This window comes from Festucalex cinctus, chromosome 5 (genome assembly GCF_051991245.1).
Source record: "Festucalex cinctus isolate MCC-2025b chromosome 5, RoL_Fcin_1.0, whole genome shotgun sequence".
NCBI lineage: Eukaryota > Metazoa > Chordata > Actinopteri > Syngnathiformes > Syngnathidae > Festucalex > Festucalex cinctus.
In genome coordinates, this window is record NC_135415.1 from 21,391,505 (window position 1) to 21,418,926 (window position 27,422).

The window sequence follows — 27,422 nt, forward strand, 5'->3', positions numbered from 1 at the left end:
ATTGTTTTAACTACAGTTATCAAATGATTACATTTTTAAAGATTAATCACAACTTAGAATTTTGATTAATCATGATTAATCACTTAATTAAAAAGGCTTTTCATCAACATTTTTTGCCTACCAAATTTGAAGAGCAGCTGTTATGTTAATTATTTTTACATTTAAATGGATACTTCACTTATTTAGCCCATTATAGCAATGAAAAGTTAATATTTTGTCTGTAATTAATTTGATACTTTCATTATTTTTATTTTTAAAAACACATTTTGCAACCTGCTGTCGACTGAAAATGACATCACAAGGGCTCAGGTAACCAATGACAGCTCAACTGTTTTCTAGGTTTGGTCATGTGACATTCACAAGCTGAGCTGTGATTGGTTACCTGAGCCCTCAGCTTGTGAATGTCACATGACCAAATCTAGAAAACAGGTGAGCTGTGATTGGTTACCTGAGCCCTTGTGATGTCATTTTCAGTCGACAGCAAGTTGCAAAATGTGTTTTTAAAGGTACTAATTGTACATAAAAAAAAATAATGAAAATATCAAATTTATTATAGGCAAATTATTAATGTTTGACTGCCAAAAATGGCTAAATAAATCAAGTATCCCTTTCATGTTAGGACGACATTTTTTGATCAACTGCACACTCTCATCCTCCTCTAGTTCTAATCAGGTAATTGCTTGCATAATTTAAAATGAGAGAAAAAAATACACGAAATAGTTTGACATGAACAAATATTAAGAATGTCATACGCAAATATTTATTTAATGCTTTACTTTAATGTTTATTGCGCAAATACAACCTGTGCTACCTTTTACGTAACGACCTGCTGTCAAGCTAAAGGATCATCTGCAGTCAAAATTAATAGTGTGATGAATCTGCGTTAATACACGATTCATGCGATAATTTTTGGGGGGGATTAATCAACGAGTTAACGCTTCAACTTTGACAGCACTAGATTTGACACATTAAATCTGCAATTTCATTCTCATTTTTACTTTTATTTAGGCCATATAGTCGCACAACAAAAGTATTTTTTGCAACTTAATTCATATTTCTTCTGCATTTTTGTACAACTTGCCACAAATTTTGAAAGATGATATCTAAGTGAGCATGTGCATCATTTAAGGTTTTTTTTTTTTTTTTGCCGCCCTATCTGCATTTTGTGTGTTTTAAAATTGGTCCACAATTATCCTACCCCCCTTATTTGCTGGTTGTATTTGCTTACCGTTCTTCCTTGCCTAAGTGTTTGCCTGCATGTAAATTAATCTTGATTCACTTTACGCTGGCCTGCTGAGTGCTACAAATTACCCTATAGCAACGAAACGGCACAAGTGAAAAAAAAAAAAAAAAAAAGCCAAATCGCAGCACTTGATAGGCTGTTGCTCCTCTGCTTTATGCCATTACATTAGGGCTCGGTAATGAATGCTCTCTTGTGCAAAGTCGAGTGTTGTTGCTTTTTAATTCATCCTGAATAGGGAATGTTTGTGCACATCTCTCTCTTGTCTGTCTGCCTGTGTTCAACTGGAAGACGCTTTAATGAAGGAGGCCTCACCGGGGTAACCGCGAAGCTTCCGTTCACCCTCGCTACCCGCCCCGCCACCCCCACCCCTCGGCAGAAGGCAGCATCCATCATTCCATTTACAGGAGCTTGACAAAATTAGCCGCTTTTGTGCCATAGTCACTCTAATTGGCCGAGGAAGAAAAACAGGCTTTTGACACAAACACGGGCAACGCGTTCACTTAGCGCCACTTGTCTCTCAGCGGGCCGTTAATGCGAAATAGGTTTTAATTCATAAGAGAGGAATTGGCGCTGCCTTGAATGCTCCGTTTTCCTGCCGACTGCTTTTAGAAAATTTCCTGGCTGTCTTTATTGCCTTTAAACAACTCCTTTGCACCGCTGATGGATTTTCACTCAGTAACGCCTAGCTTGTTGAGTGAGCTCAGCTCTCTTAAGGAAGTCAGTCTTTGACTATGTTTGCATGCAATCAATAACCCTTTTTAAAACACAGAGTAAGACCCTTTTCTAACACGAATATTTGGTCATATAAACATGTATCAACGTCATTTGAATGAAGCTTTGGCTATTCGCAAGGAATCTTGGTCTGAACCAGTTGCGTGGCGGCCATCTTACGTTGCCACTCGCTAAACAAGCCAAATTTGCATACATTGATTTCTCCTCTATTTTCACTTTATTTTCTGTTTCTATGGAAAAAAAATCCACAGTGTGCATAAATACACACATATATGCATGTATATAAGTCCATGTGTCTAGTGTGTAACCCACCAGAAATACACAAACCACACGTTTGGCGCGAGGACGAAGCTGATTACTTTATTAGATGGTGAAAAACATGAATTTGATGTTTTTTATTGACCGTAGAAATGTAAACACGGAAATGACGTCTTTTTGCGTAATGATGTCCGAACGTTGCAGTTTGGATCAGAATATGTATGCGAGAGTAACGCTTAGTGATGTAATGATAATGCCGATATCGCAATATTAAAATTGCCACTATATCGTCATCATGTCAAGATATTAAAAGCAACACATTTGTTAAAAAATACTTTTGTGCAGTTCCAGAAGCCTCTGGTGGCTAGTTTATTTGTACAGTTTAATTTTAATTAGGCATGTTTTGACCTTATACGTTTAAAAACCACGCTAATGGCCAGATGAAAGGGAAATGGATTTTATTTATAATGTGTGCGTGTATTAGCAAGTGCCTCAATATTGTGTTATTAGTGATTGAGGGTTGTTTATGTACATTGACGTTATCTTATTTGAACTATATGTATAATTGTGACTTCAGCTAACTAACATTGTATAGACAAAACATGTTGAAATTTGTCTTTTTTTTTAGGGCCCGCTGTTCATTCTAATTATTATTATTATTATTATTATTATTACTATTATTATTATTATTATTATTATTATTATCCGTAAACTATCGCATTTTTGGAGGACTAAACATTCATGAAAACTCACCAAACTTTGCACAGTCTTCGGGCCCGGTGAAAAATTTATATTATTTTGTTTTGTTGTTTTGTTTTGTTTTGGGTTTTTTTTTTTTGCATTTTTTATTTGCATTTTTTGTTCTACAAAAACCACACAACTTAATTAAATAGGAAATGCTGTGGCGGTTATCGCTCCACAAATCAGTCATACTAGAGAATATTTTTCAACATCTCCGTCAAAAAACGTGACTTTTTGCCTGCTTCAGCCAAATACAGCACTGTAAATTACATAAACTGTGATACTTAATAACAATTAGGAGCACATCACATCACAATAAAATGACTGACCAAGCCTATTTTTTTGTCACTCCTGTTATGTACCAAAACACAATATTGTGCTTTTTTTTCCGTTTTGTTTTGTTTTGTTTTTGTTTTTTTAAATCACCAACCTCCCCACAATATTGTGATAATTATCGTATTGTGATGTTTGGATATCGTTACATCACTAGTCTGTTCACACAAATTGAACAACTTATCCCGACTGTTTTGTAAACCGGAATTTTGATGTTAACCGGAATATTGAGTGCACGTAAACGTAGTCTTTGTTTCTGAAAGTGTGTACGTGTGAGGGAGATATACGTGCGTTCACTTGTTTGCCCTGTCGCCATATTAGTTCCATATTCTACCGCATATCAAATAACCTTGACTATTGACAAAGCAAGGACACTCACTGTGTGCGGCGATGTTCTTCTCTTTGTGTGTGTGTAAATCAATGACAGTGAATGGGAGGAACCCCAGTGCAAACCCTCATCTTTCATTTTGAATAACCGATATCATAAACAGACCCTGCTCATCAATCTCACCTGTGTTCCCGATACAAAGATGGGAGGCAAGCCTATTTCCCTCTTTCTGCAGACCTGATGACATTTACCAAATTGCCCTATAGGTCTGCGCGCGCGAGTTGTGTGTTTGCGCGGCTGCGCGCGCGTTTTCTTGTGTTTACGCTCCGCAACATTTGTGCTAACTCGGTGCCATCTGTTTTTATAGCGCTCAAATTGTAGATCAATTCAGGTGGAGTTGGACAATTGCCCCCTGATTTTTATTATTTATTTATTTTTTCTTGTCTCAAGTCTTGCTTGCCATCCTGCGCGTCCCATGCCGGCCACAGTGGGGCAGTGCGGCAATTTACAGCTGCCACAGACCAGAGGAGATTTAATAGAAGTTGGAATGAATCAGGAAAATTAAAATGAGGCCAAAATTGAATTATGTTTGTAATTCCGGGAAGAATGTGCTTTATTATGACAAATGATAAAAATGTGTTGTAATGAGATGTCATGAAGGCACGGAAGGCGATCTTATTCTGTGGATTTAAAATGGATTTGCTAGGTGGGAAAAAAAAGAGCAGCATGACTTAAGGACAATTACAGCTCAGATATTTAATCCTCCGCCAATTCCATGGCCTACTGGATGAGTGTGCGTGTGAGTGTGCTCGTGTGTGTGTGTCGCTCAAGGTCATTGTAAACATTTATCAGTGGCCTCAGGCAACAGTGATGATCCTTGGGTAAATAATAGATGGAGTATATAAATCTATTAAGCAGAACAAAGCTGATAAAGCTGTTTCCCCATGTGAAAGGAGGGATTATCCCCCCCCTAACAGTGTGTTTAAAAAGGGGGTAAGTGGTTGACTGGAGGGTGACCACCATAAAGCATTGGCAGACAATATGAATTCAATAATCTAAGCATGCAGTTCCCTACGTTGTGAAAGTACCCTGAATGCACCATGTTGTTTGAGCGTATGATTTTGCAGTCTCTAAAGCAGGGGTGTCCAAACTACGGCCCGGGGGCCATTTGCGGCCCGCCATCCATTTTTTGGCAGCCAGCGGCAAATACTAAAAATAATTTTTCAATGCTGTTTACAAAATAAAAATAAAAAATAAAAAGAGGGTGGATTAAACATTTCTAGCTATGCAAAGACACAAATTTGCAGCTAATAATTCAGTCTCAGAAATAAAAATAGTTTCATCCACTTGTTGCTTAATGTCAAGGTCTAATTTGTGAAAACATCACATTAGATTAATGGTTCTTAAGTGTGGTCAGTTGACAACCGATTGTTCTTGTTGTGGTTCAGAATGTCAAGTTGGGATTCAGCTGCTGCTCAGTGGAGAGGCATATCTATTATAGTGGCACACAGGGGTCACTATTTGTCTTGTGACTGTTAGCAGTTTTCAATAAGTAACTGGACATTATATCAACAATTTATAATTGCTTCATTGATTTACCATGTTTAACTCATTCAGTGCCATTGACGGGAAAAGACGTCAAATGATGCATTTTTTTGCTGGTCTGGCAATGAATGTGTTAATAAATAACTAAAAAAAAAATATCAAAGTGACCCTTGCAGCTTTCTATTTTTCTGTATGTGGCCCTCAGAGGAAAAAGCTTGGACACCCCTGCTCTAAAGCGTCCTTTAAGATTTTTAATGACACCCCAGTTGGAGTTAAGTATAAGACTAAACACACAACAAGAATTACACACATTGTATATTTAAATGCAAAACATGCTTACTTTTTTAAAACATGCTAATGCTAAAGTCAATGAATGATTCCATTCAAATGCTAATGGGAAATTAGTATGCACGGCACCACACTGCCCCTAGAGGCCAACACACACCAGAACAGCCTGTATTATTATTATTATTATTTTTTTTACATGGATATTAGTATGTTATTATTTTACTTTTACTAATTTAAGTTCTCGCTGTCCTTTAAGTTATATTTCAAGTTGAGTTTTCAAGGATTCAAGGTACAAATATCCACGGAGTTTTTATTTTATTTAATTAATTAATTTATTTATCTATTTATTTATTTATTGGTCACACCAATGCATTTTCACGTCATGGCACAAAACACAATCCCTGACGTCCCAGGTTCGCCCACAAAATACCAAAACCTGCAAAAATAACACAATTTAATGTAAATATGACAAAGAGATTAGGGTAATGCTAGAGGCTTGAATTTCACATGTATTTACATTTTGTACTTGACAAAAAGAATCAAGTGTTCAACATGCAGGGATGAGGTTCTAACAGTCTTTGACTTGAGTAGTTGAATAAATATTAAATACTAGTTTTAAAGTCAATGAAAAATCATTTTATGAATCGTGATTTCAATCTCAATCAAAATAATTATGATTATTATAGTTTCCATAATCGTCCAGCCCTACAATATTGTTTCCAAAGATTTTACGGCTCTATAATGCTCTGCATACTACCCCAAAACAAGTTTCCAGCAAATACAAAACAGAAGCAAAACAATTCGACAACAACAATCAAATATCATTATGCTGTAATTAATCCGCATCTCAAGTCATTAAATACTAATTCTGTATGAAAATCGTGAGAGCAAACCTTATCAACATGTTGCGTCAATCAAATTAGCACGTGATTGACGGCTTGCTGAAATGGAGAGTTTTTGCATTGACTGCGTGCGTGCGTGCGTGCGTGCGTGCGCGTGAGAAGCGGATCATCTCAAGTATGTAAAGATGAACTCCCTTCTGTCTGTTGATAGTCATTAAGCGTGCTCCCAGTGGGGCTTCTGCTATTAAGGCCAGGTTTTGGGCGGAGGGCCACGGGGGTTGGGGGTGCGTGATCTGTGCTAATTGTCGTACACGAGAGCCCGTTTTGGCACCGCGGGGGCCCCGCTGTGTGTGCGTGTGGTGGTCAGCGTGTTTGTCTTTCAAGAGGCTCGGCCGCGAAACTGAATGGAGCCATATGACGACGGGTCACACCCCGAGTGCCGTTGCTAAGATACCGCATCTGACGAAGGGGTGGAACTGGGGTGCTCCATCTTCAGCGCCCCCCCCCACCCCCTATTCTCCCTCGACCAGTTCCCAATGGGATTTGGCTGAATGGGCCGGACTGACAGAGGCTGAATGGTTTGGGGTGACAGGGGGGTGGTGTCCTATTTGTCCCTAAATGCTTCTCTATAGACCCCTGATAATAGACTGGCTGCCCCCCCAAACCCATTCTCACCCTCCCCTCGGAACCTGCAGTGCCTGCACCGTCACCCACTCTGTCTCTGTCTACTTGTCTCATCTCCCCCCTCATCCCCTCTGTCTCGCTTTCCTCCCTATCATGTCTCCTTCTCCTCCTATCTCCTCCTCTGTCTCTCTTTTTTTTTTCTTTTTTTTGCTTCTCTTGCTCTGAGGCGGTACACATGTATAAGCATTCTTTGCTCTCATCACGACTCTGTGATGCATTCAGGTGCTTTTGGAGAAAAAAAAACAAAACAAGGAAGGTCAGCTTATGTCGCTGTATTGTCCGGTGTTTTAATAGCAGCAGCAGCAGCAGCGTTTGATGTCGGTCTGCTTTGATGGCTGCAAGCTTGTTAGTCAACTTGTGTGATAAATGAGAGGAGGGAGCTTCTTAAATGGCGGCGCTGCGATCAAATAAAAGAAAAAGATGAAGCGATGAAACCCGTCCGACTTCTTCTGTAGTCTTGAACCTGAAAAGGAAAAGAGGTCACCCGTTTTGATTCTCTTTGTTGCTGACAATAAAGTCAGTTTTACTTACTCAAATTAGCCTCATTTTTAAAGCCGATGCGCGGACGTTAGCATCGTATCCACGGGAGCTCGCGCGCGCGCCTCTGTTTTGTCATGTTTTGGTTTGGTGGGGGTGGGTTTTTGTTGTCTTTTGGTCGTTTGTCATGTGTTCCTTGTTTCTTCCCTTGTCCCGTTATGTCAAACCATGTCCACCTGAGTGTTTCTTCCCTTCCCAGTGTATCCACCAATCAGCTTCCCCTGCCACTTGTGTCTTGCCCAGCTGTGTCTAGTCATTGTCATTAGCCTGTGTGTATTTAGTCCCCTGTTTTCCGTTCTGTTCTTGTGGAGTCATAGTATCTGTTGTGCCTGTTGTTGTCCCTGTGTTCCATGCCATGCCATGCCATGCCTTGTGTTTGTTTTTTGAGCTTGTTAATTTTTTCATAGTACCTTGTTTATAGTTTTTGTTAATTAAATCCCCTTTTTTACCTGCATCCCTGCCTTGCCCTGTTTTTTGGTTGCCTCCTGCATTTGGGTCCTGCCACCAACACCCCACATCGTGACAGAATGACTCCACCAGAACTGGACCCAGCGGGGGTAATGGCGGAATGGGAGCCCTGGGCGAAGAAGGGGCTTGAGGCCAGCGACCGAGCCATTGCCGGGCAGAAGGAGGGGCTTGAAGCCTGCGACCGAGCCATTGCCGGGCTAAAGGAGGTACTGGCTTTGCTCCGTGGCGTCGGGAGTGACGGGTCAGACCGGCCTCAAGTCCCTGAACCTCGTCTGCTGGAGCCTCTCGCTCCTGAACCTCGTCTGCTGCAGCCTCTCGCTCCTGAACCTCGTCTGCTGGAGCCTCTCGCTCCTGAACCTTGTCTGCTGGAGCCTCTCGCTCCTGAACCTTGTCTGCTGGAGCCTCTCGCTCCTGAACCTTGTCTGCTGGAGCCTCTCGCTCCGGAACCTTGTCTGCTACCGCCGCAGCCCCTGGCCGCTTCGCCTGGGCCGCTGCCGCCGCAGCCCCCGGCCGCTTCGCCTGGGCCGCTGCCGCAGCCCCCGGCCGCTTCGCCTGTGCCGCTGCCGCCGCAGCCCCCGGCCGCTTCGCCTGTGCCGCTGCCGCCTCAGCCCCCGGCCGCTTCGCCTGTGCCGCTGCCGCCGCAGCCCCCGGCCGCTTCGCCTGTGCCGCTGCCGCCGCAGCCCCCGGCCGCTTCGCCTGTGCCGCTGCCGCCGCAGCCCCCGGCCGCTTCGCCGCTGCCGCCGCAGCCCCCGGCCGCTTCGCCTGTGCCGCTGCCGCCGCAGCCCCCGGCCGCTTCGCCTGTGCCGCTGCCGCCGCAGCCCCCGGCCGCTTCGCCTGTGCCGCCGCAGCCCCCGGCCGCTTCGCCTGTGCCGCCGCAGCCCCCGGCCGCTTCGCCTGTGCCGCCGCAGCCCCCGGCCGCTTCGCCGCTGCCGCCGCAGCCCCCGGCCGCTTCGCCTGTGCCGCTGCCGCCGCAGCCCCCGGCCGCTTCGCCTGTGCCGCTGCCGCCGCAGCCCCCGGCCGCTTCGCCTGTGCCGCTGCCGCCGCAGCCCCCGGCCGCTTCGCCTGTGCCGCCGCAGCCCCCGGCCGCTTCGCCTGTGCCGCCGCAGCCCCCGGCCGCTTCGCCTGTGCCGCCGCAGCCCCCGGCCGCTTCGCCTGTGCCGCCGCAGCCCCCGGCCGCTTCGCCTGTGCCGCTGCCGCCGCAGCCCCCGGCCGCTTCGCCTGTGCCGCTGCCGCCGCAGCCCCCGGCCGCTTCGCCTGTGCCGCCGCAGCCCCCGGCCGCTTCGCCTGTGCCGCCGCAGCCCCCGGCCGCTTCGCCTGTGCCGCCGCAGCCCCCGGCCGCTTCGCCTGTGCCGCCGCAGCCCCCGGCCGCTTCGCCTGTGCCGCTGCCGCCGCAGCCCCCAGCCGCTTCGCCTGGGCCGCTGCCGCCGCAGCCCCTGGCCGCTTTGCCGGGGCCGCTACCTCCTGTTCCTCGTCAGGCGGCGCATGGATTGCGGCCGCCACCTCCTGTTCCTCGTCAGGCGGCGCATGGATTGCGGCCGCCACCTCCTGTTCCTCGTCAGGCGGCGCATGGATTGCGGCCGCCACCTCCTGTTCCTCGTCAGGCGGCGCATGGATTGCGGCCGCCACCTCCTGTTCCTCGTCCGGCGGCGCATGGATTGCGGCCGCCACCGCCTGCACCAGTTCCGGCGGCGCCCGGCCAGCGGCCGCCATCGCCTGCACCAGTTCCGGCGGCGCCCGGCCAGCGGCCGCCTCCTGCTCCTCATCTGGCGCCGCCGCCACCTCTGCTCCTTGTCGGGCGTCGAGGACGCCCTCCTGACTGGCCCCGCTGGGACTCTCTTGTCGGGCGTCGAGGACGCCCTCCTGACTGGCCCCGCTGGGACTCTCTTGTCGGGCGTCGAGGACGCCCTCCTGAACTGCTTTTTGTCTGGGACGGATGGGTGGGCCGTGTGCCCTCCTCCGTGCCCCCTTCCGCCCGCCCTTGTTTTTGGACTTTTTATGTTGGACGTCTGGGAGCCGTCCCTTGAGGGGGGGGTTATGTCATGTTTTGGTTTGGTGGGGGTGGGTTTTTGTTGTCTTTTGGTCGTTTGTCATGTGTTCCTTGTTTCTTCCCTTGTCCCGTTATGTCAAACCATGTCCACCTGAGTGTTTCTTCCCTTCCCAGTGTATCCACCAATCAGCTTCCCCTGCCACTTGTGTCTTGCCCAGCTGTGTCTAGTCATTGTCATTAGCCTGTGTGTATTTAGTCCCCTGTTTTCCGTTCTGTTCTTGTGGAGTCATAGTATCTGTTGTGCCTGTTGTTGTCCCTGTGTTCCATGCCATGCCATGCCATGCCTTGTGTTTGTTTTTTGAGCTTGTTAATTTTTTCATAGTACCTTGTTTATAGTTTTTGTTAATTAAATCCCCTTTTTTACCTGCATCCCTGCCTTGCCCTGTTTTTTGGTTGCCTCCTGCATTTGGGTCCTGCCACCAACACCCCACATCGTGACATGTTTAGTGGTCAGGAGTGAAGATGTTAGCCTCTGCTCATTCATCACACGCATGACACGCTCTCCCCAGCGCGGCGCGACGCTGAGGCAATGTTTTATAAAAGAATAACACGTCAGCGGGCACACAGCGGCCATCCATTATCACCCCCGAGCATACGTGCAAGTCGTGCCGTAAAGACTCGCACGTCTTATGCGGCCTACCTGGATCGAACCGTCTGCATATGCAACATCTTGCAGGTAGTTCGCCCTGCTAGCTACAACATACTTTTCATTGGAATGGGAGGGTGTCAAATAGGGCTGCTCGATTATGGAAAAAAACTAAATATATATATTTAATCAGGAATCAGGATTAAGCGGTTTAGATAATGGATGGATGGATTTTGGTAATGCTGAAATCACAATTATTCAAACGATTGAACATGCAGAAAATATTAAGACAAATAAAGACCAAACAAAATATATAAAATTAGTCAAATGTGTAAATTCAAGTATGGTTTCCTTGTATAAATAAACATCATGCATTGGAGTTTATTTGCTGTCCACTTATAAATTGCCATAAAGAACTGTTGTAACATTTAAATAAAAAAAAAAAAAATCAAGTAATAATCTTTGTTTTACGATTGTGGCAATTTAACGATCATAGAGTATAATAATTGAAATTGTAATTGAATTATGATTAATTGCACATAGCCCAAATGTCAAACATTGCTCATTATGCAGATTATGGTGTTAAATTTAAGTCATAATGTCAGAACTTACAGTTCAGTATACACCTCGGGTTTAAGTTCATTTTAGTTTACATTAGATGTGCAACAATTAAGCAATTGACAAATAATTCATTATCAAAGTAACGGCTAATTATTTTTAGAATCAATTAATCGTTTAGATACATTTTTTAATTTAAAGGGGAAATCAAACCAGACGTTTTCTTTATTATGTTCTATGCAGCCCACTAGTCTAAACTTGGCCTTCTGATAATTATTGTAGTTGTGGAATTTGGATTAAGCAGCAAAATTCCATCTGTTTTCATCTATCACAGGGGGCGGCCATTTTGCCACTTGCTGTTGACTAAAAATGACATCACAGTTTCTCAGGGCTCAGGTAAGAACCAATCACAGTACACCTGTTTCCTGAGTTTGGTCATGTGACATTTGCAAGCTGAGCCGTGACTGGTGATTGAGCCCTGAGCAACTGTGACGTCAACAGCAAGTGGCAAAATGGCCGCTGCCTGAAATGGATAAAAAAAAAAAAAAAAAAACGGTTGGATTTTGCTTCTTCATTCATATCCATAATTTTTCTTAGTTTTTTGTATAACTTTTTTCCACGAAAATGATGACCCACAATAAAAGCTGTTAAAAGAAGCATATGCAGCAAATGATATCATAAAGAGCCGCCCAGAACTTTACTGCCTGTTATACAGCAAATAAACAATCCAACGAATGCTGATAGAAGTCCGAGTGAAAGCTGAGCATCTTTCTGTGAGCGACCTTGAAAGTGCTGGAGGGAAGATGTCTTTATCTGCTTTCCATTAGCACACATACATGCGTGCAAACATACACACGCACGCACACGTATCCTTATGCGGCTCATCACTCATCCAAGTGACAGCAGCTGCTATTAGGTTCAAACGCAGTCCGGTTTTTTTTGTGGTTTTTTTTTTTCATTTAATCAATCGGAGAAAATGTTGATTACGGGATTCCACCTTTGAATTTGCTTATTTACTTGACATTTTTAAGATTAATGAATAGAAAAAAATGTTAAGCATTTATCAAATTTAGTTTTAATTTGTTGGATTTTAAATTGTTTGAATGAGGTTTTATGTAACCTACATAAACTACTGCTCATTGTATTTACTGGTACGAGTCATTTTGTCATCAAAAGGGATTTTAATTAGGGGTGTCACAATTAGTGAGTTAATTTTGAGTTAACATAAAACTCCACTAATTTTTTTTAATGTGCAAATAATGACCCACTCTTACTTGGAAAGTCTGTACTGGGGGAATTCCAGTTGCATTGCAGCAGACACATTAATGTCAACATTTCCCAGTAATAAATTGAACAATGGTGAACATATTTCTGGAGACTGTGGTCAAGCTGTATTTTACAATTTTAAAAATGTGCAGAATTTCACAAGTTAATCTAATGTTTAAGATTAGATAGCTCTTAATATGAAAAGAAAAATTCATTGAGCTGTCACCATCTTACAAATGCAATTATGCCATCTAGTGGCAGAAAAATGACCTCAACACAAATCAATGTGACACTCGTTTTTTTACAGTACATTATATCTTTTTAATTTTAGCTCAATTTTGTGAATTATTATTATTAAAACGTGAAAAAAATATTTTTATGGTACTTTTGAGTGTACATTTAGAACAGATGTAAAATTTACGATTAAATGTGAGTTAACTTTTGACGTCATGCAATTAATTACGATTAAAACTTTTAATCGCCTGACACCTGGTTTTAATGTAAGAATATGTTCATCATTGTGGCTGTAGCATTATCATGTGATTAGTTTACAGCGGGACAAATATACGGCACAAAAAGAGCTTAGCTTGTGGTACTTTGCACGTTGTTTTTCTTTGCGTTGAAGTTTGCACCGGAGGCGTCTGGATGGACTTGTTCTGTCGAGACAGAACAAGTTTGAGGACGATGTGAGTTATGGAGCTCTTAGACCAGTTTACGAGGACTATTATCTCTCAGTTAGTCTCAGTTTTATGTGCATTTTCTCTGGGCTGGTCTGGAACCATCAATTTAATGCTTTCATAAAGCAAGGTTAGATAGCACTGAATCAAACCGAGCATCCACTCATGCTCTCCTCTGCTTTGGAGCCAAAGTCACGACGAGGGAAGACGCGGCGAGAGGTGATGAAAGATGGCCAGATGGTTTTATGAGGCCTTTTAAAACCAATTTAGAGCAAAAGTTTTGTTACCAGCTGCAATAATACAGCCAGCAACATGGCCACACACTTCAAGCAAACAAATACATCATGTGTGTGCGTGCGTGCGCAGTTTATCGTCTTATGACTGCACGTTCGTCTTATTAAGCAGATTTGTGTTTTTGATGTGTGCCTTTTAGGACTTTGTTTTATAGCATGCCTCATTTTATGATGTTTCTATATCAAAAACTGTTTTTTTGTCAGCAGGCTTTAGTGTAGTCACTAATACAGGAAATAAGCAACAATTTACAGTAAGTTGAAACACTTTGGAAGACGAGTAGCACTTCTGGACACCATTGTTGTGTGTTTTTTGCTTTTCTTTGAAGCAGATATTGTCTGATTCAATTTCACCTCAATATCTACGTGTGCGTGTGTAATGCATTTGCCCTCATGTGACACAATTTAGAACACTGATGCAGACACAGCGGGAAACAAGAATAGCACTCAGTTGAGCACTAAGCCAAAAAAATAAATAAATATCCCAATTTGGGTCAGTTGCAAAATTGTTATAGACCTCCTACATGTGACTAAATTGTGTTTTGGACCACATTAGAAGTCAAACATAGCGTGGAAGTAGAGGAGCAAATTACAATAGAGAGGCACTAATATTGTCAAATATTTCATTTAGCTAGCTTTAAAATGACAGGAACTAGTAATGTCCTTGTTGTTACTTGTGTGACTCAGTTCAGTTTAGATTTCTGTGTGGCCCAAATTCTAACATCCACTAGGGTCACAGGTAAAAAAAAAAAAACGTTTTCTCTTATTATACCTTTATTGCTATCATAACGGTCATGCATCATCACAATAGCACCCCAAAATCATGCCCAGTCACCAATTTAACACAATAAAACAAATTATTACGCTGTCATTGATTAATATGGTACGAACACAGCCACTGTCAGCTGTGCACATCACTGACTATGTTTACATGCCGTCAATATTGCGGTTAAGGTCAAAATTGTGGTTTCTGAAAGATTCAGAATAACTGGTTTGCATGTGTGAGGAAACAGAGTAACCCCCTGCGTGGTAAAATAATCGACACCCGTCTCAACCGTGACTCCCAGATAGCAAAATGACGCAAATACAGTAATGTCATTTCCACTTCTTATTTTCTACCATCGATAAAGTACAGTATTTTCATATTATTCGTCACACCAATAAAGAATTTGGTTTCCTCCTCTCTCCAAAAGTGTTTATTATTGCGCTGCATCAACTATTCAAGTCCTGAGAGCCACGGTTGACAAAATAAATAAAACAGTAAGGAATAGGCGGAAATGAATCTGCATGTAAACTTACCTTCGTGGCTGACACACTTCCTTATGATTTTCAGTCCTTATTGCTTAAAGTGCAAGTCAACCTTAAACGTTTCTTGACAATAATATGTTATATGTGACCTGACTAGTCTAAACATGACATTATGATTAATATTACATTTTTGGAATATGAGTTATGAAGCAAAATGACCAGTTTTTAACCATCTCAGGGGGCAGCCATTATGCCACTTGCTGTCGACTGAAGATGACATCACAGTTGCTCAAGGCTCAGGCAACGACCAATCAGAGCTCATCTGTTTTCTGAAGCTGTGCTGTGATTGGTTGTTATCTGAGACCTGAGCAACCGTGACGTCAGCAAGTAACAAAATGGCTGCCTTCTGCTATTTTGTTTTTTTGTTTATTGAACATATAACATAAAGTAGCTCATTTTATGGTGGAAAACTATCACCAAGGTAACCAAAGTCTTGAGAAAACTTGCCATGATACCATCACTGATGTTTGAAAATGTGACCATGTCCACTTTTTTTTTTTGCATCAATATTCCGCATATAAACATATAAACATAAACAAGTACCAGATAAAATTTAAAGAAAGAAGAAACTCATAGCAATCATTCGTGATGATTTACATGTCCAAAGGGAGTAGGAAGAAGTTAAAAACTTATCTAGTCCTACCCCTTATTCTTTGTATCTTTTAACTTATTTCATTATTAATACAGTAAATTAATACATTACAATGAAATAAAATGTGTAATCCTGCTCGTGTAAACAATTACACTTTAGCATACGTACATTCGTTAATAGCGTATGTACATGAATTTCAAAGTCATACATAGTAATAATACATCCTCATACTCATGTATACAATTTTCATTACACTCATAGTGGTACATCGAAAAAAAAAAAGAAATTGCACTGATAAAAACTGCTGGATTTTGCTGCTTAACTCATATTCCACTAAGGCAATATAAATCAGAATATCATATTTAGACTAGTAGAATAGAAGATATTATAATATATATATATATATATATATATATATATATATATATATATATATATATATATATATATATATATATATTATATTATATTATAGTATTATTATTGTGTAAAACAATTTTTTGGGGGGTTGTCATCCGAACTTTCGATGTTGAGAGAACATAATGTCGCACAGCTTCCATGCAGTTGAGGACAAGGCGCAGTTCTACGGCACTTTTCAGAGAGTTCAAAATAATTTTGAAGACTTTAAATTAGTAAAAAAAAAACAAAAAAACAGATGATGCGGAAACTGACCAATAGTGTCAACTAAGAAAATGTGAAATTTTGCCTCTTCTGTCAAACAGGGTTTCCACCTGACAGCAATGACTGTAAACAATAATGTCGTTTTTCTGTTGTGCAACCTGTGCCAACATTTGTAAATATAAAAACACAGCTGAAACACTCACAACCAAAACCTTAAAAAAAAAAAAGTGAATCTGGACAACAAGCATCTCCCCAAGTGTAAAAGTTACTTTTGTTTGTGAGCGCGATGTTGCAGTGTCTGCACTCTGCCAAAAAGCCAGACATTCATCATCGGTGTTAGCTTACGCCGTGACACACCGCGGATGTGAGAATCCCCCCGACGCACACACCTTGCCCAATGCGCTGTGTGTGTGTGCGCGCTGTGACAGGCATGGCAGAGCAGGCTGCGGGTCCCTTTGTTTGGCCCTGACGAGCATGTCATTAACAGAGACGAGTAGAGACAGAGGGGCCTCGTCAGTATTTAAATAGTCTGACATCTCCGCCACTGCACATCTGCAGGGGATTCCTGCTTCTCCTCTCACTCCTCCATCCTCTCTCCTCCTCCTCTGCAACTTCCATCCATCTTTCATTCTCCCCCGGGCTGCTCTCTTGCTGTTTTTCCCCCCTTTTTCCTGCACCTAATATCGCTGACTGTGTAATTTATTCACTTTTTCTTTTTGCCTCAGCGTGTGTTTTTATTTGTCACAGTGCATTATACCTGCTGTGCCTGACTAGCTGGTGGAAATAAATTCAATTCTCTGTCCTTTGGCTGCACCAGGTTGCATTTTGCTTCTGAAATCCAATATGCGAGACTACTTGGTAGCAATATTTGATCAAATTTGTTTCAGTGGCGCTAAATGAATAAAAGTATTGGGACATTTTGGAAATAACACCTGGAGATGGGGAAAATTGAGGACAATGGAGAGTTGGTCTTCCCATTTTAGCACAGTGGATATTAAAAGTCTACACACCCCAGTTCACGTCATGGTTATTTTTGTTAACTAAAACTAACAAAATAACTACAACTGAAACTCATAAAACATTTTCATTAGCGAAATAAAAACGAAACTGCTTTTCAAGCTACATCCATCCATCCATTTTCTTGACCGCTTATTCCTCACAAGGGTCGCGGGGGCTGCTGGCGCCTATCTCAGCTGGCTCTGGGCAGTAGGCGGGGGACACCCTGGACTGGTTGCCAACCAATCGCAGGTTTTCAAGCTACATTTTACATTTATAAAACAAACTAAAACTAAATCATTATAGTGAAAATGTCCTAAATTTTTATCTTTGGTTATTAATTTAATACATGAGCCTTTGGGGTTGATTTAAAATGTGATTTAAGTATATTTATTTCGATATTAACCAGAATAAAAGCGTTCGGAAGTGTGTTGCACGGAAGTGACGTCATCTAGCAGCAGCCAATAGAAAAGCACCTTCAGATGACGTCGCTCCTAGCTAACAATTTTGCATGTTTAAATTTTGGCTCCAATGGCTCGCCTTGCCTGCTTTTTCATTTAATTCAGCCGAAACGCAATGCTAGGCAAGAAGTGTGTTACTTTTCTCGTTTTCCTATGATATTTATTCAATCTTGCACACAAGTAATACACATTTTGTTAAAAACAAAAACTAATGCTAAAACTAAACTAAAACTAAGCATTTTTTAAATGAGTAAAACTAATAATACTATATAATAAAAAACAAATAACTAATATTATATTTGATAAAAATTTAAAAAATAATAAAATAATAACCCTAACTACAGAAAATGAATTAAAACTAACTAAATTTAACAAAAAATAAATAAATGAAATAAACACATAAGAAATAGAATTAAGAAGAAATAAAAACTAACTATAATGAAATTTCCAAAACTATAATAACCCTGTTTTGTTTTGTTTTTTTCTGTCATATAAAACAGCGAGACCACAGTGAACCATTTTAACCTGTACAACACAATTTAAGAAAAAATGTTTTAATGGCGGCGAAAAGGTACAATAACCCGTTGGTTTAAATGTGCAAACCTCAAACACTTTGCTCAGCTTGCGAACGTCACATGACCAAACCCAGAAAACAGGTGAGCCGGGCTTGGTCGTTACCTGTGCACCTGTGATGTCATTGTCAGTCGATAGAAAATTGCAAAATGTGTTTTTTAAAGGTAGTAATTGGACATGGAAAACAATGAAAATATCAAATTCATTATAGGCAAAACATTTACTTTTTAATTCTGAAAATGGCTAAATAAGTGAAGTATCCCTTTAAGAAATGTGTCCATTGACTTTTTGTCCAAATGCTGAGTGGTTGTATTGTGTTGCACAGAAGCCACTCGAACCCTTACTGCCTATTCAAAGTACTTTTGTGCAAACACGTGCAAAAACCTCCCATCATAAGTCAGGACATCTTTAATTGTAATTCTGATTTGAATAAGAAAGCACCTTAATAAAAGCGCCATCAGAGGCAGAGATGTAAAAGGCTTTTTTTTTTTTTTTTGTACCTTTAACACAACGCTAAAACAACTCTGAACTTGAAGAGGTACGCTCTTAAAGCCTCGCGTATATAAACCTCTTTGTACCCGCCTGCTTATGAGTGCGCCTCGGTTTTTGTCATTTAGTGTGTTTGTGCATTACATGCGCGCGCACACGCGCGTACTTGCTGGTGATTTATTCCAAGCACAGGGCAGGTAAATTGAAGCGGGCCTTTCAGGTTGGTTTTTAGCTCCCGGTCTAATGAGAGGAGCGCTTCCCCCCGTCTCTCCAAACAATGCGCTCGTGTCTCTTAAGAGCCCTCGCGTCCGCCTGCAGCCCAGCCACTCCACATTAGATCTGTGGCCTGCAGCAGCCACGCCGCGCTCAAAGGCCTCGGGCTCCGAAATGGCTGTTTGGAGTTCTCTCCATGCTTTGCCTCTAAATGAATGATTTATTGGCTGTCAATGAGGAGGCCAAGCGTAATGGACAAAAAGCAGCACTGCAGAGGCCCAGTCAAGAGGATGTTGTTGTGGTTGTTCTCTTTGAGGAGCTCCCTGCCTTCGTTTGACATCATAATGAAAAGTAAACAAGCATTTCTGTGGACAACACCAAAACGAAAACTCTTTTAGGCACATCATTTCATTTTAATAGGCAGCTGCTGTGGGGAAAAATGCTTCTTGCTTAGACATTTATTCTATATTGTTCATTTTTCCTGCTTTGACCAGTATTAAAGGGAATGTCATAATTTATTTATATACTTTTCATCCATAAAAATGTAACTCAAAGTGTAATTAAAACATCCCTAATAAAACACACCTCGATTGGCTGGCAACCAGTTCAGGACGTACTCCGCCTACTGCCCGAAGTCAGCTGGGATAGGCTCCAGCACCCCCATGAACCTTGTGAGGAGTAAGCGGTCAAGAAAATGGATGGATGGATGGATGGATGGATAATAAAATACAAAAAGAAAATCCCCCCAAATCCCCACACACAACCAGAGAACTTTGGGGGGAAAAAAAAAAAAAAAAAGCAAGGCACAGAGAAACCATGTGAGGAAAAGCAACCAAGGGGAGCTCATCCACACTGAAAGGGATGACAACCTATGGCCAGGAAGAGGTGCCAGCCCAGAGACCCCAGGCCCAGAGTGTCCGTGGTAGCCCCCCCCCACACACACACACAAAAGTGTAGACTGTCAATGCTACTGGCAGCCATCTTATGTTGCCATTCACTCAGGCCGTCAAACTTGAATACATAGATTTCTCTGCAGCATTGTCATTGTGAGAACCATCAGTGAAAAATAACAAGTTGTCAGAAAAAGTGGCAACGTAAGATGGCTGCCCTCTGGCTTCAGTCGCGAGGTTCCTATTGACAGTTCATCATTAATAGGTCGGTAACGACCAATCATGACATGTTTTCTGAGTCTGGTCATGTGCCATTCACAAGCTGAGCCGTGATTGGCCATTATCTGAGCCCTTTGAGCAACTGTGATGTCATTTTCAGTCGACGGCAAGTGACAAAATGGCCGCCCCGTGAGGTGGATAAAAACGGGTGGATTTTGCTGCTTAATTCATATTATACAAATATTAACAGAATGTCATGTTTGGACTTGTGGGTGGGGGAACATATTGTCAAGAAAATTTGGGGGTGGACTTCCACTTTAAAACTACTGCTTCTTTTTCTCGATTGCATTTCCCCCTTTTTGAAAAGGCACCGGATTTGTGAGCCACAGATGCAGGATGGTGTAGTCTATCAGACGCACCAATTCCTTCAACTAGCACTGGTTTCAATTAATTATCTCCACACAGTAACCGACCCAACACACACACACACACACGCGCGCGCGCGTGCACCCACACAAACACACGGCGGGTGAAGTGGCCACATGCGGCAAAGGAGACGTGTTACTTAAATCCCCAGCGCTTTTGTTCCCGTAAAAAGGGGACATTAACACCCGCTCGTCCTTTGCCCCGCGCTTGTCATCCAAACGGCTAATTTGAGCAGATCCCGCTAATCCCCCCAGGAGAGAGCCCGGCGGGGCCCGGGGTGGGGGTCCAGCAGGGGGACGAGGGCCTCGGAGGCCAGCCGCCGCAGTTGAGTCGATGGGCGCTTTTTTTCCAATTGACACGGTAAAAGGCGCCTTTGTTTGCACGGGTGCTCTCTGGTGTCCCGCCTTTCAGCGGCCCTAATGATAAGTGACAGGCCGCTAATTGAAGCTCTTTAGGAAGCTATAATCAGACACACGTCTGATCCGTCTCCACCGAGACCGCGGAAAGTGTTCTGCTGGATGTAGACGAGCAAATGATTGCGATTGGTTGCTTAATCTGTTTGCTTTTTATTGCTGCTTGTTAATCGCTTGGTCTTCCGAGCACAGGCAACATACTTTTGTATTTTCATCATCTATTGCATCATTAGAAGATGTATGTTAAATCAGGTCAAGTGTGATGCTCTGCTGTGAGGGGTAGTCAAGCTTTTGTTTTTCTGCTTGTGTAGTAAAGTATTTGTGATATTTTGATTTTATTTAAAAAAAATCAATAATGAATAATAAAAATTGTAATGTAATTTAATTTGATGAGATGGATTTCCATTATTTATAAATATCCAGCATGACGTATGTGTCGAGAATTGTGCCTTATCGATAAAACTGTTTTTTTGTGGTGGTTGTTGTTCATCCATCCATCCATTTCCGAGACCGCTTATTCCACACAAGGGTCGAGGGGGGTGTTGGAGCCTATCCCAGCTGGATCTGGGCAGTAGGCGGGGGAGAGGTTGTTGTTATTCAACATAAAATAATATAGTCTTGTTTTTAAATGTTAAACTGCACTAAATAAACTAGAGCTATCAGTACGAATTTCCTGCAATTATTTGTGTTCAATTCGCAAGATTTCAATTTGATTTGATTTTTTTTTTTTTATTCAATTCAATCCAATATCAATTAATATACATCGATTTATGGAACATCATCCATCCATCCATTTTCTTGACCGCTTATTCCTCACAAGGGTTGCGGGGGGTGCTGGCGCCTATCTCAGCTGGCTCTGGGCAGTAGGCGGGGTACACCCTTGGACTGGTTGCCAGCCAATCGCAGGGCACACTATTATGAAAATATATACTAAAAATGCAAAATATAATATAGAAATTGAATTGCAGGTGATGTTAGCTATTTACAAATAATTGAAGGCATAAAATGACTGGTTTGCTTGATGAAGGCGCACTTCTGTAAACATCACACAAACAGCTTCACACAAGTGAATACAACTAAATTCAATCTAACATTATTCAATGCAATTCAAGATTCAACAAACCTTTTAATACATTCCTCCAAGTAATTAAAGGGATACTTGACTCATTGATCCATTTTCAGCAGTAAAAAGTTCATATTTTGCCTAGAATTCATTTGATATTGTCATTATGTTCCATGTACAATTAATACCTTTAAAAACTAATTTTCTCCACTTGCTGTCCACTGAAGATGACATCACCTGTGCTGGGGAAGTAGCTAACTACCAATCATGGCTCAGTTTGCTGACCAACAACCCCCCCCCCCCCCCCCCCAAAAAAAAAAACAAAAAAAAACAGGTGAGCCATAATTGGTTGTTACCTACTTCCTCAGCACAGGTGATGATGTCATCTTCAGTCGATACCAAGCGGAAAAATTAGCTTTTAAAGCTGTTCTGTTGGTGATTTAAAGTTAGTGTTTTCAATTAAGGTAGATTAAAGTAACGTTAGTAATTCTGGAAATAGTCAAGAATATTATTTTACTACATAACTCTTAATTTCATTGTACAAACAAACAAACAAACAAACAAAAAACCCGCCATAGTTCGCAACAGGAAGAACATGTTCAAACCGGAAATTGTAGCGGCGAAACAGGAAGTGTCGGAGATAGATCGGCAGTGAGAGAAACTGTCCAATCCAGCGCAATCCACATCCATCTAATGCCTTTGATAGCATTGTGGGTATGTATAACTTAGTATTGTTGTTCATCCACATTTCTATGGCACTATTATTTGAAAAGATGTTTATTTGGCGATGGTTGTATAAGTGCTTAACTTTATGCTAGCTCGCTAATTGCGTTAGCCTAATGTCATTACTGTAGCGGTTGAGGTAATGTTTGTTTAGTCCATTTGTGAATAAGTAATTTGTATAATCTGTACATTTAAGGTGTTTTTATTTTACTTTACTTTGTATGTGAAATGTGATATCGTCTCAACTGTTGTTGTAGTTTCCCCCTTTTCTTCGTCATTAAACCGTGGACCAGAGCAAAGTCTTCAAAGTCGTGATGTTGAAGATGAGTTTAGCTGATTGTTCGTACAAGGCTGAGACAGTACAAAAGGTATTAATTGTACATGAATAATAGTGGAAGTTATCAAATTAATACTGGACAAAATATTAACATTCTACTGCTGAAAATGGCTCAATGAGTCAAGTATCCCTTTAACCACATAAACGGTTTCTATCTTTAATAAACGTTTTAACCTCGCCGGTGTCTCCGCTTCTAATCTGCAAGGTCAAAAGCGCGTTTGCCCACCAAAATCCTTTTGCCCCGAGTTGGAATTCACCAATGAATTTTATTGGACATCTCCATTAGTGATTGAGCCACAGTTGATTCCCCTCCAGCCAGTTAGCCATCTGTGCATCTCTCCATCTTCTCCCCAAAAGAGGGAAGGAAACATTGTCGCTGTTTGGCTTTTAGAGGCGAAATGATGTCGCTAATCACCAGCTTTTAGTGCTGCAGATTTATGGAGGGGACATGAATTGTTATGGGCTGACTTTTATGTGTGCGCGAGTGTGTGTGTGTGTGTGTGTGTGTGTGTGTGTGGGTGTGTGTGTGTGTGTGTTTGGGTAGGTGTCAGAGGCAGCCGGTGGGATTGGCTTAAATAGTCCTATTATTTATCGTCTCCGAGCGGCCTCTCTGAACGCAACAGCGGCTCCCCAAATTGAAATATAGCTGAGTTTACCCTTCTGATTATGGCAGTAGTTTACTCCCCGAGCCCAAGGAGATCATTAAACAATGGCCGCCACAAGCAACTCAGCATCCCATAATGGCCAAGGATAAACGTGCAGACTGAGGAATAGCTAGCGTTGCCGATGGGCGATAAGTGCGCCTCGCAGGCATCGTTTTTCCCATCCAAACGACACCACTTGTTTCCTCGGCCTGGCATCAAAACCATCGTGTGCACTTCAATGACGTACTGTGTTTTTCCACTTCCAAAAAGACACTCAAAAATTCAACCTAATGGCTCGTTATCATTTTTGTAGTTAACCAATTTGTGTTTGTGCTTTAATATGCACTGTAATAAAATGATATTCAGGAGATTAAGATATGCTAATGGGTTATGAGCAAACACAGGGAATGTGTAAGTGCCTCTCTTTCCCCTTTTAGTAACTATACAACTAGGGATGCACGATAATGTTATTTTCAACCGATACCAATAAACCAATAATTTAGAAGTGCCAATGTCGATAACCGATAAGCCGATAATTGTTTTCAAAATTAATTTGAATACAAATATACTTTTGAGTCCTGCTATAAGTCTAACAAATACATTGAAACATTGCATAAACTTTGCACAATATTTCAATGTATATAAAGCACATGAAGCTGAATTTTAATGATATGAACCACAACAGATGGACCACCTTTATTATCTGGTTTATCTGTATGAAATCAAATTGCCGATAATTATCGGCAGATTTCTCTATTATCTGGTTTATCTGTTTGACGTCAAATTGGTCCATAATTGCCGATAATTACCGGCGACCAATATTATCATGCATCCCTATATACAATACAAAATTAATAAAGAGTAATCAGGTGAAAAAATTCGTATGCAATACACTTTAATGAAAAATCAAAATATATACAATTAATCAATTAAATAATCAATTGAGTAATCGATTCCAAAAATATTTAATAGTCACAAAACAAATTTATTTTTCTTTTCTTTTTTTTCATCAGCTCCAAATATCATCTATCAGCCTCCTTGACTACTAATTAGGGATGTAACGATATGGGAAATATTTTGATATTATGATATTTAAACTGCCACAATATCGTCGTCGTCATGTTCACAATATTTAAAAGGAACACATCTGTTAAAAAAGTCTGTTGATTTCCATTTGTGCAGTTCTAGCACCCTCTAGTGACTCCTTTATTAGTGCAATTTAATTTTCATTAGGGATGTTTTGGCCTTCTATGTTTAAAATCTATGCTAATTGTCAGATGAAGGGGAACCTAATTTGCTTGTGAAGCGATCAATTGGTGCTTGCATTAGCAAGTAAGTGCCTCAATATTGTTATTAGGGATTGTAGGTGGTTTATATGCATTGCTGTTATGTACAATATTGTGCTTTTTTTAGTATGAGGTCTTTTTTTTTTTTTTTGTACCATTTAGTGATCTTTTTTAAATATCGCCAACCCCCCACAATATCGTGATAATTATCGTATCGTGACCCTCATTTCGTGATATTGTATCGTGATGTTTGGATATTGTTACATCCCTACTAATTATCAGTATCAGAATCGGCTGTAAAAAAATAAATAAACATCGGTCTATCTCTAAGGTATCAACTAATAGCACTTCCTGATATGAGGAAAGTAGACGTCACGGGGGGACTGTGCTTCTTGCACCCCCCCCCCCCCCCCCCCCCCCCCCGCCGTAGCCGTCACATCAGCCCCCGCGTTTCCTCGTTGACCTTTGCCGGCGGGACGGCGGCCGGGGGCGTCAGTCAAAGTCCTTCACACGCTGCTGCTCTGATTACTGCAACATCTGTAACATAAACAGCAGAGCAGGACATGGGCACCGGCGAGCTAACAGCCATGACAATGAAGTGACAGTGTCAGCTCTCAGACAACACCACAATGATGTTTGTGTCCGCCTGCCCGCTCGCTCGCTCGCTCGCCACGCCACGTCCGCAGGAGCTCGCAGCCGTTCTGCATTAATGGGCGACGAAGCTCGCGGCGTGCATCGTGGCCGCCTTTTATGTCACAAAATTAAACCTTGACCTATGATTACTTTTATCATTAACAAGAAGAAAAAAAAAAACCTTTTGTGATAGATGGCGAGGCGACGTCTGCTTCTCCACGCTACCCTCCCCTCTATTACAGATTAGCATGCGCGTCGGCGCACGAGCCAACCGAGACGAGCTTGAGAATCATCTTGGCTAATAATCAGCCTTATTTGGTAATAGCGGGATAAGAGAAAAATAGGCTTACATGGCGGCGAAAGTGGAGCAAATATAACGAGCGGGCCCACGAGGTGGTGTTTGATTGAACTTGTGAATGGAAGGCCGACGATCGGCAAAATGAGAAAATCAGCCCGCTGATACACAAAGTGTTGTGAAACTTTATTTAACTCTGCTCAAAAGACGGCGTGCGATTTATCATGGGATTGATGTTGTTGTCAAGCCATGTAAAGTAAAGAGGCATGTTGAGAGGCTCCACCCCCCCACCAACCTATATAGCAAGCTGTTTTTGTGGCTGTTGTTGCCGTCTGTCCTAACACATTTACCTTAAGCCATCAGCACTCATTAAATGCCTGCTGGTGCAGGGAAACAAAAGGCTGCCCGGCGAGCCAATATGCGCCTCCGACACGTCAGCCCAATCCCCTAGACGGGCGGCGGAGCCTGGCCGAGCCCGCCGAATTCTCAAACATATTTTTCTAATTTATGGATGGATAATAAATCAACATTAAGGCTTGGACAACGAGTTATACATCAGAGGGAGATGGCTGCAAACGAGGCCACAATGCAGCAGAGGAGACCCGGCACACATCTGTGCACTGTATGTGTGTGTGAATGTTACCCTCCAAGTTGATTCCAGATTAGAGATAGGCCGATATGGTTTTTTTACTGGCCGATACCGATTATTAGTTGTCAAGGAGGCTGATAACCGCTATTGGGAACCAATATTCACTTTCACTAAAAGGGGAAAATATCCGCGTTAGCACTGTTAGTATCAAATATTTTTTGGATTAGAGCTGTCAAAATCATTTTGAGTAAACTCATTCACTGCCAGTCATTATAGAAAATTTTTACATTTCCAATACTCACGTGATATTACATTCAATAATTATATATAAACCGAATCTACCAAATAACAGAATAGACTCCCTACTTTTTGTCCCGTCCCGTTCTTTTATAATTGACAGCAGAAAAATGTAGGTTTGCCAAAATACAGCCATTTCTCCCATGGACTCTGAAACTGTGTTTATTTCCTATAAAATGGGGCAATGATGTCATCTACCGGTGGTTGGGCATCAGTAAAGTTGTTTCCAAGTTTGATATTTACAGTGGAGCATGCTCAGATTCGCCCCCATTTAGCACCGCTCTAAAAAAATACAATTGACAAGTATACTTGTCAAAGGCAGTGAATGAGTTAAGTTAATCGGACAACTATTTTAATAATTGAGTAATCGTTTGGAGCCATTATTTTTTTTTAAAATGATGACTGATTTCTGTCGTCCTTCATGAAAGAAGACTGATGATTATCGCCTGTTATAAATACTGTAAGACATTTGCAAATTATGTTTTTACTTTGGAAAACAATGACCAAACCGGTAACATAGCACAACATCAATCCCCTTTTTTTTTTTTTTTTTTTTTTTTTTTTAATCACTATATGAATATGAAGTACAAAATAAACACCAATCACTGGTTAATCAAGGGGAAAAAGGCTTTTTAATACACTTTAATGCAAAACCAAAATGAATCAGTTTACTGTTTATTAACAGTTGTTAACATTTTATTAACAGACAATCGATGTTGTACTCGCCAAACTTTTTGAAAGTGATTCAGTTACCCGTTTAGCCATTGTTGTCCAAAGTAAAAACGGATGTTTGCAAATGTCGTATTTTGATTCAACACAAAAGATAAGTCTTCTTTCATGAAGAACTAGAAAAAATAGTGAATAGTCATCTTTCTCACAAGAAATTCAGGGAGTTCCCTGAGTTATCAGCATGTCTTTAAAAAGTTGAATG

At 41.6% G+C, this 27,422-nt stretch overlaps 1 protein-coding gene across 1 annotated transcript in view; it reads left to right on the forward strand.

Annotated features, from left to right (window-relative positions):
- The window catches only part of LOC144019184 (homeobox protein orthopedia B-like), an 86,179-nt gene that overhangs the window by 29,443 nt on the left and 29,314 nt on the right, over positions 1-27,422 (forward strand). The window lies entirely within an intron of this gene.